Raw genomic sequence first — 14,021 nt, 5'->3', positions numbered from 1 at the left:
TCTCTTGTCACCTCCTAAACCTGTCATAAAATTTAAGTGGTTATTCTTCAGGTCTCTGTCCAAAGGTCTTCTTTTCTTGTCCCTTTGTACATTCCCCCCCTGTACATCTACACTGTATCTTCAATTACCTCTGTACATCAATATCCCCTAACTCTATATTTATAGCATGAACATCTCTCCTGGCTCTGATTTATATTTCAAATCCTTACTTGGTAACCTTACTTGGTTCACAAGTACCTCAGGCTAGCCTGAGGAATGTTCTGTCTTCCTACAGACCCCTGCTGTTTCTTCAGTGCACCCTGTCTCAACAAATGCACCTGCCTTCTACCAGGCTGCTCAGGCCAGAATGGGAAAACTTCTTGTTTTGTTTTGTTTTTTTCTCCCCTCACCTATCACTGTCTTTTTAATCTCTTCTGCCCCTTCCACTTTTTTGTATTTTTCATATCAATCCTTTTCTCTCAATTCCCATGACCACTGGTAGATTTGTCTTCCTTTTTCTGCTTGTGCTCCATCCAAGCCATTCTTCATATTGCCACCAGAGTGATTGTTGTAAAATTCAAAAGCCACATCACTATTTAAAGCCCTATGATAATTCTCCCTTGTCACTTATATCAAACTCAAAATCCTCATAGGATTCTCCCTGGCCTGGCTCCTCTCTAGGTCTTTGGCAGCATCTTTCAGCTAATCTCTTTCTCCATTACATCTATATTGAGCTTGTCTCTGTTGAGTAACAGAGCCTCATTTTCTTGCCAGAGTTACATCAGGCACATTTTGTTACTTCATCCTGATATGCACCTTACCCCCATCCCCACCCCATTCTTTAGGCAATCCTTAGTCATCTTTCAAGATTTAGGTTATATGTATGTTCTTCAGGAAGGCCTTCTCTGAATACCCAACTTGAGTTAGTTAATTCCATTGTATGGTTTTATAGCAGTCTCTACTTGACTTTTGGGAACAATTACCACCTGTATCTTTTATTAACTCCATCAGGGCAAATTTTGTATTTGTCTAGCTCTTGACTGTATTCTCAGTGTGAGCACTTCAGAAATATTTTGGAAATATTGGTAGTTCTGGGAATTTGGCAGAGGAATTTGAAAATACAATTTTTTTTCTTAAGAGCAGCACTTTTGCTTTGGAGTAATTGTCTCTTTTCCATGGGATGCAATCCAATGAGACTGTAAGTCAGGGACCTTGCCCTCATCTAGTCCAAGATTGGAAATGAGACCAAGTTTTTATGATTTGATGATTCCCTCCTGGAAATTGAATCTTGAGCAGTGTGGCAAAGAATGTAGAATATGAGAGTTTGTTCCACCATAAATACTCTTCATGCTCCTGTCTCTCAGCTCCATATCTTCCCATTTCCAAGAGTGCTATCCCCACCCTGATGTTACTTCTTGGGGGCTCCGTATTTGTACTTCCTATTTCTTAAATTATCTAAAGTTGTTCTCTATTATTTACAATAAAAGAAACTTGACAGTTTTTACTTTATTCTTTTCTTTTAACATGTCAAAAATACATGATAATTTGCTGAGGATTCAGAATTGGGGTCCTGAGTTTTCCTGTAGCTGTATTTTAAAATGGTAATTCTCAACTATATCCTTAATCCCTCCTTGCTTAGATGTTACGTGGTTTTTAAACATCTCCATTTCTGTCAATCCTAATTCATTCATTCCTTTACACATTTCCCCCCACAAAATATTTATTATACTCTCTCCTTATACATCAGATAGTGGCTAGACACCAGATATACACAGATGATGAAAACATATCACTTTGTATCAAAATATTACTGATAAGATACACTAATAAATAATTTCAAACTCTCCAGATATGATAAATGTTACAAAAAATTACATACAAAGTAAGTATCCTATTATGGGCAATGGAGGACTAAGGTTCTGTGATAGCCTGTGGTATAATGGAAGGCTTCTCAGTGGTGGGGCAATCAAGCTGTGAATGTCAAGAGCATATGTTTTTAAACCAAACCAAACAATATAAACACACACACATCATGTTAAATCTCTAGATGTAACTAGCAGTTTATAGGGAATACAGGAGACAGAAGAACATATTAAATGACATCACAAAGATGCAATCAGCAAAATTCAAAATTTAGAAAACTCCACAGAAGAAAATTTGTTTTTTATATTAAATAAAGAGCCAGTAGAAATCAGAAAGGAAGAGAATCTATAAATTAAAAGAAATTTAAATTATAAATTAAAATAATCATATGGAATATTTGGACCTTGTTTAGATTCTGATTCAAATAATCCAGTAGAAGAGTACAACCATGGAAATTTAAATAGTGACTGGATTTTGAGGAATAATTGCTAATTTGTAGCTTTGACAATGGCATTCTTGCTATGTTTAGGACATATTCCTTATATTTCAGAGATACATAGAGAAATATTTATAATAAGTAATATGCCTTAGATTTGCTTCAAGATAATCCATTTGCAAAGGGAAGTAATATGGGATTGTATAAAAACCAAGAGTGAATGTGAGATGTTGATGAATGACCATTGGATAGTTAAACTACACTAAATTCATATTGACATTTTTAAGAATAAAAGTAAATAAAAATCCTGGATCTGCCACTTACCCACGGACCAGCTTGTGATCTTTGACAAATTATATAGTCTCTGTTTTAATTTCAATTTTCTTTATTTATGAAATAGGGACAATAGTAAACTACCCCATAGGATTATTGTGAGCATTAAATAAACTAGTCTATGTGATGTGTTTAGAGTTGTGCCTGACCTAGAGTAGACTATATAAGTATTAGTTGTATCAGCCTTATTAGTTATAGAGCAAGAGGATGAATTACATGGGGAAGAAGGCTAAAAAGGAAACTGAATATACTAGAAATCTAATATAGGGATGGAAGTTAATAAGGTGAGAAATTAAGTTTTAAGCAAGTATAATGATATTTTTAGGGAACAGTGAATACATTTGATCAATTCCTATATAATGAACTCTAATTCTAGAGCTTGAATTCAGTATATAAGAATAGAGAGAATAGAAAAATAAATAATTTTATCCTGTTTATTTTAATTTGTGCTAAACTATAATACCTCTAGAAAAACATGGTGATATACTTACTTTACAATTAACATGGTTTGTTCATTTAAAATCTTATAGCACATTTCTAAAGGGAACCAGTTTCACTATGATAAAGTTTTTCAATATTATTGCTTTCATGAGAACCACATTTCATAGTTCACTACCCATGATGCTTTTAATCTTCCAAGTTAATGGCTTTACTTAAATTCAGTCAACCTGTATAAATCATGGAAAACATATATCCCTTTCCATGTGAAGTATGATTTATTATATTATTATTATTAATATTATGATGATGATAATTACCTCTCTATACATTGAGTCTATTTTCAGTTTGGAATGTTTTTGTCTATTTGTTGTGTTGTGATAACTTCAGTAACCACCTTAGTCACTACATCACTGATGAGCTTGCATGCTATTGAAATGATTCTCCAGAGGTAATGTGTTTCTGGCCTAGCCTGTCTCATTGTTTTATTGAATGTATGAGAAATGTTAGAAATAGCAACACTTTAAATTAACAAAATGACCATTTATAGTTATGTGGGAATACTGAAGATGAAAAGCAGCAAAATATGGCCACATGCCTAGAATAAATATATAGACTTCTTTATTTACATGCAATATATTGACTAATTTAGTATTTATATAATGTGTCTAATGGAGACTGTGGAAGTGATTTATAAATTGTTTTTAAAAGCACTATTAATTTTATTTTTAAGTTAGTTCAGCATATTTTTGCTTTAAAAGAAACTCGATATGATTTTTGCTTTCTACTCAGAAACATACTAAAAGTTAAACCTTTATAAATGTATTAGTGAAATCTTTACAAATAGAAATATTAAGACGTCTCATTATTTAGACATATTACATAATATAAATTTAAGTCAAATTAAAATTAAATAAAGTCATCTGTTTTATGTTATGAACATCTCACAGATACCATGAAAATTAACAATTCTCAATATAGACATAAAGATGGAGGAAAGTCCACTGATGGACTTGTTAATAATTAATATTAATAATTACTGCTATAATTTACAGAGTGTTAATGATATGGCAACCCTGTGCTATGTGCATTATCTCAGTATTCATCCCTGCAGTGCTATTAGGAGTCATATAACCTTTCCCCTTAAACAATATAAAATAGAATCCAAGTGAAAACTGTGCTTGTTTTGGAGCTTTAAGGAAACCTTCCATTCCCTTCTCCATTTGCCATTAGGTTGTCATGCAAACCCCTCTATGTAGAAGGTCTCAAGCCACCACTGCCTATAATGGAGATGCTATTAGGACATCTATTTTGCAGAGCGGGAGGCCAATTCTGAGAAGATTAACTTGTCCAAGGTCGTACATCCGGAAAGTCAGAGATGATGCTGGTGTCACCACACAGACACTTTCTCTATCTAATCTTCCTTCCACTTGTGCTTCTATTCTCCTTTCTTCTCACCTGCTGCAGAAGGTAAATTTTGCCAAAGTTCAAATCATTAATCATCTAGCTTTGCTCATCCTACAAAAAAGCTGCTCTCATTTGTGCAATTTTTACAACTCAGGCATATTTTCCTCCTCCTCCTCCTCTGGAAGCTACTACAGTAGCTTGATCCTTTCTGGCTCCCTAGGTGCTTTCACACTAGTATTTTCCAGCATTAGTCTACCATTCCTGAAAGCAGGTGGCAGAAATCAGGTGAAGGGTAAGTGCTGAGGCTCCAGAGTAGCTCCCAGCAAATACAAGTGCAGTGTAATGACTTGAGACAAAACCCACTTTTAAAATTTTATTCTGTGCATGTGTGTGTTTGCAGTTGAGGTATTTGTGTCATCTTCCTGTTTTATTTAAATGGACAGTAAGATTGGACTGGCCAGGCACCTGTGAATTATAAATGCTTTAAAATCAAACCTACTTTTTGTGGATGAGAGCTTATATGCAGGACATACTCTGTAATGCTTTATGGATCTAAAACATAATGAGTTTAAACATTCTTTCAGAATTATGAGATTATTCTAATATTTTTAGAGGACGTACTCCTTTTACTCTTTCTCAATATTGTTACAAAATGATACGAAGCCATTCATTTTGAACAGTGATGCATTTTTGCATGATATGGTTATCTAAATAATAAAAGTAAATAAAATAAAAACGAAACATACTTAAAGATTGATCTTTTGCTCTGCTCCAAAAATGATTATGATCTTTATATGTAAATCATAGAATAAGGAAATAATACAGCATATATAAAGAGGGAGTGGAGAGGAGAGGCAGTTGGGAAGGGAAAATAATGAGCAGAATAGAACCCTACAGGAACGGGTAGAATATATACTTTCTCAGGAAACCTCAACCCTGGTTTTAAAGCTTTCCAATAGATTCATTTTGGTCCACCTGGATTATCCAAAATAATTTCCCTTACTTAAAGTCACCTGATTATGGGATTTAATATCTGCAAAATGCCTCCACAGAAACACCTAGATTACTTTTTGAAGTAATCTGAATAACTGGGGACTGTAGCTTAGCTAAGCTGTCACCTCAATAAAGCCATCACGTCTGTGAATTCCCTATCCTCCTTAAGAGTAATCACATTGTCAGATTTGAAGCTGTCTCTGAGCTTCTGCCTGCTCATATTCTCTTGCTTTTCCTTAGAGAACCATCATATTAAAACACCAAATCAGATTAAAAAAATATTATCTTTCTTTTGTCTTGCCTTTGAAATTTATAAAAAGTGGTGTGACACTATGTATTTATCTGAGGGATGCTTTTCCCACTTAACGTATTTCTAAGACATACCCAATTGGGTGTGAGTAACTGCTATCCTTCCTTTCTAATGCTATTCATTGTTGGATTATTTGAATGCACCAATTATTTATTTATCCATTCTCCTATTTATGGCTAGTTCATCTGTCCATTATCATTTACTACTCAAACAATAAATTATGAAGCTTTTCATACATATATATTTCTTCACTTGTTCAAGGATTTCTCTGGGTAAGTACTTAGAATTGGAATCCCTGGATCTTTTGCTGTAAATTCGGGTTGAATTTACAAAATAGTTATACAATGGTAATATCAATTCACTTTGCTTCCCTTAGAATAAAAATGTAGAGCTTTATCAACACATGATTTTATCAGACTATATTAAGTTCCTATTGGAGTTGTAATAAATTACCATGATTTAATGGCTTGAACAATACAAATTTGTTCTCTGAGGATTCTGGAGGTTGTAGTAACAATATCAGTTTCTCTGGGCTAAAAAGTCAAGGTGTCGGTAGTGCTGATTTTTTTCTGGAGGCTCTGAGGGAAAAATGCATTTCCTTGACTTTTCAGCTTCTCGTAGCTACCTGTATTTCCTGGCTTATGGCCCCTTCCATTGGTCTAAAATTAATATATGTCTACATAAAATACCTCCATAGAATGATCAACAGTTTTTCTGAACTTTTGGGTGCTGTATGAAATTCAACACTATATCATTATTGAGTGTTTGTAAATTTTTATTTTCCTTTTATAAGTGTATTTGCCTTTAGTTGATTAGTGTAAGCAAATCTGAATTTTAAAAATCAATAGATTCGGGTGTCTGGGTGGCTCAGTTGGTTAAGCGACTGCCTTCGGCTCAGGATCAAGTCCCACATTGGGCTCCCTGCTCAGCAGGGAGTCTGCTTCTCCCTCTGACCCTCCCCCCTCTCATGTGCTCTCTCTCTCTCATTCACTCTCTCAAATAAATAAATAAAATCTTTAAAAAAAATCAATAGATTCTATCATGATTTCATGAAACATCTTAAAATTATCACTTATTTTTTTAAATGAAGGTGAATTATATGCAGTGACATTGCTAATGTAAATATAAATCCACACTTATTTTTAGTCCATGGATTTATTTCTAACATGCTGAGGGCATTATTATATTCAAAAGGTTAAAAATTAAGGAAGGAAGGAAGGAAGGAAGGGAGAGAAAGAAAGAAAGAAAGAAAGAAGAAAGAAAAACTAGAACTGTGACTACAGGTATGGCTCAAGGGAAGAACATTTGATAGTAACTCAAAACAACCCCGTTTCAAATCCAGATTCCCACTAATAATTTTTGCAAATGGATCGCTCTGTTGGGAAAGACTGCAGAGCTCATGTGCTTGACCTTTTCTTGGTTTTGTTTTCATTTTTTTCCATGTATTGTCATTTGGAAACTTAGCAGAGCAATTAATTTGTTGTTAGCTCACAAAACAATTTTTATAAAGCTTTTTTATAGTATCTTTTGTTGTAGTCAAGACTTCAGACCTTGCAATACATAGATAGAAGTCAATCCCATCTCTATCATTTACCACATTAGTATTTTGAAGCAAATTTTGAACAGTAAGTCTCATTTTGCTTATGGCTAAAGAAGAATAATTATTTCTTCTTAGAGCTCTTGTATTCACAGTGTTCATATTTTACTTAAGCAATAGTTAAAATTGAGAAGAATATTATTATAGTTTGTGGATTTATTATTTGGTTGTGTTTCAATTCAGATCATTGAAAACTAACTTTGTGGCACCTGGGACTCAGTAAAACCTCCAAGTCTTGATTTTGGTTCAGGTCATGATCACAGGGTTTTGAGATCAAGCCCCACATTAGGCTCCAAGTTGGGTATAGATCCTGCTTAGGATTCTCTCTCTCCCTCTCCCTCTGCCCCCCCCCCCCCGCCTCTCCCACCATCTCTTAAAAAAAAAAAATCTAACTTAATAGTTTTAACACAAAGAATTGAAGAGAAAAGAAAACAAGGCAAAACAAACCAACAATCAACAAATAACCACAAAAACCTGAACTCCAAATGAACATAACCACCTACTAACATGTAAGACATTTGCAAATTATGTGTTGAGATGTAAAACAAGTTCCCTTGAAATTGTGAGAACAAAAACAGATTTTGATTTTGAAAGTATGACTAGAAGTTTATATGTGCTGTTTTCATTCATTTTAGGACCTAAACAAGTTTTTGTACTTTCTTTTTTTAAAAAGTCATCTTGTTACAGGGAAATCACACCTTTCCTTTAGTCACACACATTATCTCTAATAGTGTTCAAGAAAACAGACCCACTATTGTCAGCGTCAGAAATAATTAGCAGATCACTGCATGTCTTTTCCTGATAGAGTCCCCAAATTCCACAGAAGGACAGCTTGAAATCATCTAAGATAGAAACACTGGACTGAAACTACCTAACTTCATAACTTTATCATTATAGTGGCTAAGTTTGGAAAAATAAATGCTTATCCCTAATGCTAAGATAAATGCTAGATTGAACTTGCAGGTCTCTGACTATTCCCTAGTTCTTTCAATTCAGATCCTATGTCTCAAAATATTTGTAAAGAAAATGGTCATAATAAATAACTAATATATATTTTGTTTGGTATAATGAAGAGAACTTAAATTGTTTTGCCGCATTTTCTTACAGAAACCATAAAGGGCTACTAATTTATTTTTAAAATCAGGCCATTTCAGCTAGCAAGATGAAAATACAGAGTTTAAGTGTACTAACCAGAAAAAATAAAACAAAACTCAACTTTGCTCTCCAAGGAGCAGAAACAACTTTAAAATCTAAAGAGTAAAGCAAGACTTTTGTTTAAATACCAAACCATATAATACCTCTATGCAAATTAGTTTGTTAGCTGTGTTATGACTTGTAAGAACTATAAAAACAAAAAATTTAATAGTGAATCTAATACCTATTTCTCAAAGAGGCCATAAGAGGATTTCTTTTGCTTGTTTATATATTTTTAAATTCATACAAAACTACTCAGTGGAAATTAGTATAGCCTTTTTGGAGATCAGTTGGAAAATTTCTATCCAGAATCTTACATAAGTTACACCCTTAATACAATAACTCAACTTCTAAGTTTTTTTTTTTTAAGTAAACAACCAAGAATTCATTAAAAGTTGCACATTTAGGGTTTTGTTCTTTTTTTAAGATTTATTTTTATTTATTTGAGAGAGAGAGAAAGAGTGTGTGTGCACAAGCAGGGAAAGGACAGAGGGAGAGAGAGAATCTCAAGCAGACTCCCTGTTGAACTTGGACACGGGGCTCCATCCCAGGACCCAAGGTTCATGACCTGAGCCAAAATCAAAAGTTGGATGCCCAATGGACTGAGCCACGCAGGCACCCCAGGGTTTTGATTATTGTAATAGTCTAAATAGAAATAGCTTAAATGTATAGGAACAGGAGATTGATTAAACATAATTTCTTCAGGTGGCGGAGCAAGATGGCGGAGGAGTAGGAGACCTAGATTTTGTCTGGTCTCAGGAATTCAGCTGAATAGGGATCAAACCATTCTGAACACCTACGAACTCAACAGGAGATCGAACAGGAGAGGAGCAACAACTCTCTGAACAGAGAAGCGACCACTTACTGGAAGGTAGGACGTGCGGAGAAGTGAATCCGAGGCGATATTCGGGAGGATAAACGGCGGGGGAGGGGCCTCCGCCGGCCGCTTCTGGCAAGTGCTAGAGCCGCGGAGCACAAAATCGGACCTTTTAAAAGTTGGCTCAGCGGAGGGACGTCGCTGCAGTGGCTAAGCGGGGGGTGGAATCCTCCCGGGACAGTGTGGTCTCAGGACCCTTGGGGTCACAGAGAGACCGGGGGTGCCTGAGTGCGGCAGAGCTCCCAGGTGTCGGGGCGGGGAAGCCGGCTGCAGAGACGGAGCAGAGTCGCGGGCTCTCAGCTCGGGGTTGCCATAAACTGTGATCTGCGGCCCAGTCGGGGCACGGCTCCCCCAGCAAGGACCCAAAAAGCAGCAGATCCAGGGAGACTCCCCTTCCTTCCCGGGGAGGAGCGGTGCGGGAACGCACTGCAGGGATCTGCTGGGTTTGGAGACTCCGAGCGGGGTCGGGTGCCAGAGATAGCAACGCTCGATCACAGGCCGGGTGAGCATGGAGAGCGGCCGGAGACCGGGGACACGGGAGTGACTGCTTTTCTCTGGGGGCGCACTGAGGAGTGGGGCCCCGAGTTCTCGGCTCCTCCGGGCGGAGACTGGGAGGCCGCCATTTTCGCCCTGGTCCTCCAAAGCTGTACCGAGAGCTTGCAGGGAACAAAAGCTCCTGAGAGCAAACTGGAGCAGCTTCCTTAGCCCGGACCGACAAGGGCGGGGCAATTCCGCCTCCGGCAAAGACATTTGGAAACCACAGCAACAGGCCCCTCCCCCAGAAGATCAACACAAACAGCCAGCAAGCCAAGACCAAGTTGATCGATCAAGGAGAATAGGAGAACTCCAGCGCTAGGGGAATACTGCACATAGATTCATGGCTTCTTTTTTTTTTTTTTTTTTTTACCATGATTCATTATTTCATCAAAGTTAATTTTTGTTGACTTTTTTTTATTTTTCTTTTTCCCTTTTTCAACCAACATCTTATAAATCCCTTTTTTTTAAAAAAAAAACATTTTTTTTTTCATTTTTAGAGTCATATTTTATCCCTTCATAGTAGTTATCCTTGTTTTTGGCATATATATATAAGTTGTTCTCTCTTTAAAATTTTGAGGTACAGTTTCTTCTAACAGATCAAAATATACCCTAAATCACTAGTGTATGGCTTTGTTCTAGTCTCCTGCCTGATCACATTCTCTCCCTTTTTCCTTTTTTTTTTCCTTAACTCTTCTTTCTTTTTTCAAACAACTTATCTTACCAAGTCCTTTTATAAAATCTTTTATAATTTTCATCTTTACAGTCATCTTCCATCCCTTCATTGTATCAACCCTTATTTTGTACATATATGTCTTTCTTCCTTTAAAATTTTAGGAGGCACTTTTTTCTAACAGACCAAAATACGCCCAAAATCTAGTGTGTGGCACTGATCTATGCACTAGCCTGATCATATTTGATCATATTCTGCCTTTTTTGAATTGTTTTGTTTTTGTTTTTATCTTTTTTTTCTTTTTTTTTTCTTTTTCTCTTTCTTTTTTCTTTCTTTCCCTTTCTTTTCCCCTGGTTTCAGGTCTTTTCTGATTTGTATACAGTATATTTGCTGGGGACGTAGTAAACCTGTTAGCCTTTTGTTCTCTCATTCATCTATTCTCCTCTGGACAAAATGACAAGACGAAAGAAATCACCTCAGCAAAAAGAACAAGAGGTAGTACCGTCAGCCAGGGACCTACTCAATACGGACATTAGTACGATGTCGGACCTAGAGTTCAGAATCATGACTTTAAAGATACTAGCTGGGCTTGAAAAAAGCGTGGAAGTTATTAGAGAAACCCTTTCTGGAGAAATAAAAGAACTAAAATCTAACCAAATCGAAATCAAAAAGGCTATTGATGAGGTGCAATCAAAAATGGGGGCACTAAATGCTAGGATAAATGAGGCAGAAGAGAGAATCAGCGATATAGAAGACCAAATGATGGAAAATAAAGAGGCTGACAAAAAGAGAGAGAAACAACTACAGGATCACGAGGACAGAATTCGAGAGATAAGTGATACGATAAGACGAAACAACATTAGAATAATTGGGATCCCAGAAGAAGAAGAGAGAGAGAGAGGGGCAGAAGGTATATTGGAGCAAATTATAGCAGAGAACTTCCCTAATGTGAGGAAGGAAACAGGCATTAAAATCCAAGAGGCACAGAGAACCCCTCTCAAAATCAATAAAAATAGGTCAACACCCCGACATCTAATAGTAAAACTTACGAGTCTCAGAGACAAAGAGAAAATCCTGAAAGCAGCTCGGGAGAAGAGATATGTAACCTACAATGGTAGAAACATTAGATTGGCAACAGACCTATCCACAGAGACCTGGCAGGCCAGAAAGGACTGGCAAGATATCTTCAGAGCACTAAACGAGAAAAATATGCAGCCAAGAATACTATATCCAGCTAGGCTATCATTGAAAATAGAAGGAGAGATCAAAAGCTTCCAGAACAAACAAAAACTCAAAGAATTTGCAAACACGAAACCAGCCCTCCAAGAAATATTGAGAGGGGTCCTCTAAGCAAAGAGAGAACCTAAAAGCAGCAAAGAGCAGAAACGAACACAGACAACAGACAGTTAACAGTCACCTTACAGGTAATACAATGGCAGTAAATTCATACCTTTCAATAGTTACCCTGAATGTAAATGGGCTAAATGCCCCAATCAAAAGACACAGGCTATCAGATTGGATTAAAAAACAAGACCCATCAATATGCTGTCTGCAAGAGACTCATTTTACACCCAAAGACACCCCCAGATTGAAAGTGAGGGGGTGGAAAACCATTTACCATGCTAATGGACACCAAAAGAAAGCTGGGGTGGCAATCCTTATATCAGACAAACTAGATTTTAAAACAAAGACTGTAATAAGAGATGAGGAAGGACACTATATCCTACTTAAAGGGTCTATCCAACAAGAAGATCTAACAATTGTAAATATCTATGCCCCGAACATGGGAGCAGCCAATTATATAAGCCAATTAATAACAAAAGCAAAGAAACACATTGACAACAATACAATAATAGTGGGGGATTTTAACACCCCCCTGACTGAAATGGACAGATCATCTAAGCAAAAGATCAACAAGGAAATAAAGACGTTAAATGACACACTGGACCAAATGGACTTCACAGACATATTCAGAACATTCCATCCCAAAGCAACGGAATACACATTCTTCTCTAGTGCCCATGGAACATTCTCCAGAATTGATCACATCCTAGGTCACAAATCAGGTCTCAATCGGTACCAAAAGATTGGGATCATTCCCTGCATATTTTCAGACCACAATGCTTTGAAACTAGAACTCAACCACAAGAGGAAAGTCGGAAAGAACTCAAATACATGGAGGCTAAAGAGCATCCTACTAAAGAATGAATGGGTCAACCAAGAAATTAAAGAAGAATTAAAAAAATTCATGGCAACCAATGAAAATGAAAACACAACTGTTCAAAATCTTTGGGATACAGCAAAGGCAGTCCTGAGAGGAAAGTATATAGCAATACAAGCCTTTCTCAAGAAACAAGAAAGGTCTCAAATACACAACCTAACCCTACATCTAAAGGAGCTGGAGAAAGAACAGCAAAGAAAGCCTAAACCCAGCAGGAGAAGAGAAATCATAAAGATCAGAGCAGAAATCAATGAACTAGAAACCAAAAGAACAGTAGAACAGATCAACGAAACTAGGAGCTGGTTCTTTGAAAGAATTAACAAGATTGATAAACCCCTGGCCAGACTGATCAAAAAGAAAAGAGAAATGACCCAAATCAACAAAATCATGAATGAAAGAGGAGAGATCACAAGCAACACCAAAGAAATACAAACAATTATAAGAACATATTATGAGCAACTCTATGCCAGCAAATTAGATAACCTGGAAGAAATGGGTGCATTCCTAGAGATGTATCAACTACCAAAATTGAACCAGGAAGAAATAGAAAACCTGAACAGACCTATAACCACTACGGAAATTGAAACAGTCATCAAAAATCTCCCAAGAAACAAAAGCCCAGGGCCAGATGGCTTCCCAGGGGAATTCTATCAGACATTTCAAGAAGAATTAATACCTATTCTCCTGAAACTGTTCCAAAAAATAGAAATGGAAGGGAAACTTCCAAACTCATTTTATGAGGCCAGCATTACCTTGATCCCAAAACCAGACAAAGACCCCATCAAAAAAGAGAATTACAGACCAATATCCTTGATGAACATGGATGCAAAAATTCTCACCAAAATACTAGCCAATAGGATCCAACAGTACATTAAAAGGATTATTCACCACGACCAAGTGGGATTTATTCCTGGGCTGCAAGGCTGGTTCAACATCCGCAAATCAATCAACGTGATACAATACATTAACAAAAGAAAGAACAAGAATCATATGATCCTCTCAATAGATGCAGAAAAAGCATTTGACAAAGTACAACATCCTTTCTTGATCAAAACTCTTCAGAGTATAGGGATAGAGGGTACATACCTCAATATCATAAAAGCCATCTACGAAAAACCTACAGCGAATATCATTCTCAATGGGGAAAGGCTGAGAGCTTTTCCCCT

Source organism: Zalophus californianus, chromosome 3, assembly GCF_009762305.2.
Source record: "Zalophus californianus isolate mZalCal1 chromosome 3, mZalCal1.pri.v2, whole genome shotgun sequence".
NCBI classification, from domain to species: domain Eukaryota; kingdom Metazoa; phylum Chordata; class Mammalia; order Carnivora; family Otariidae; genus Zalophus; species Zalophus californianus.
This window is presented reverse-complemented; position numbering follows the sequence as displayed.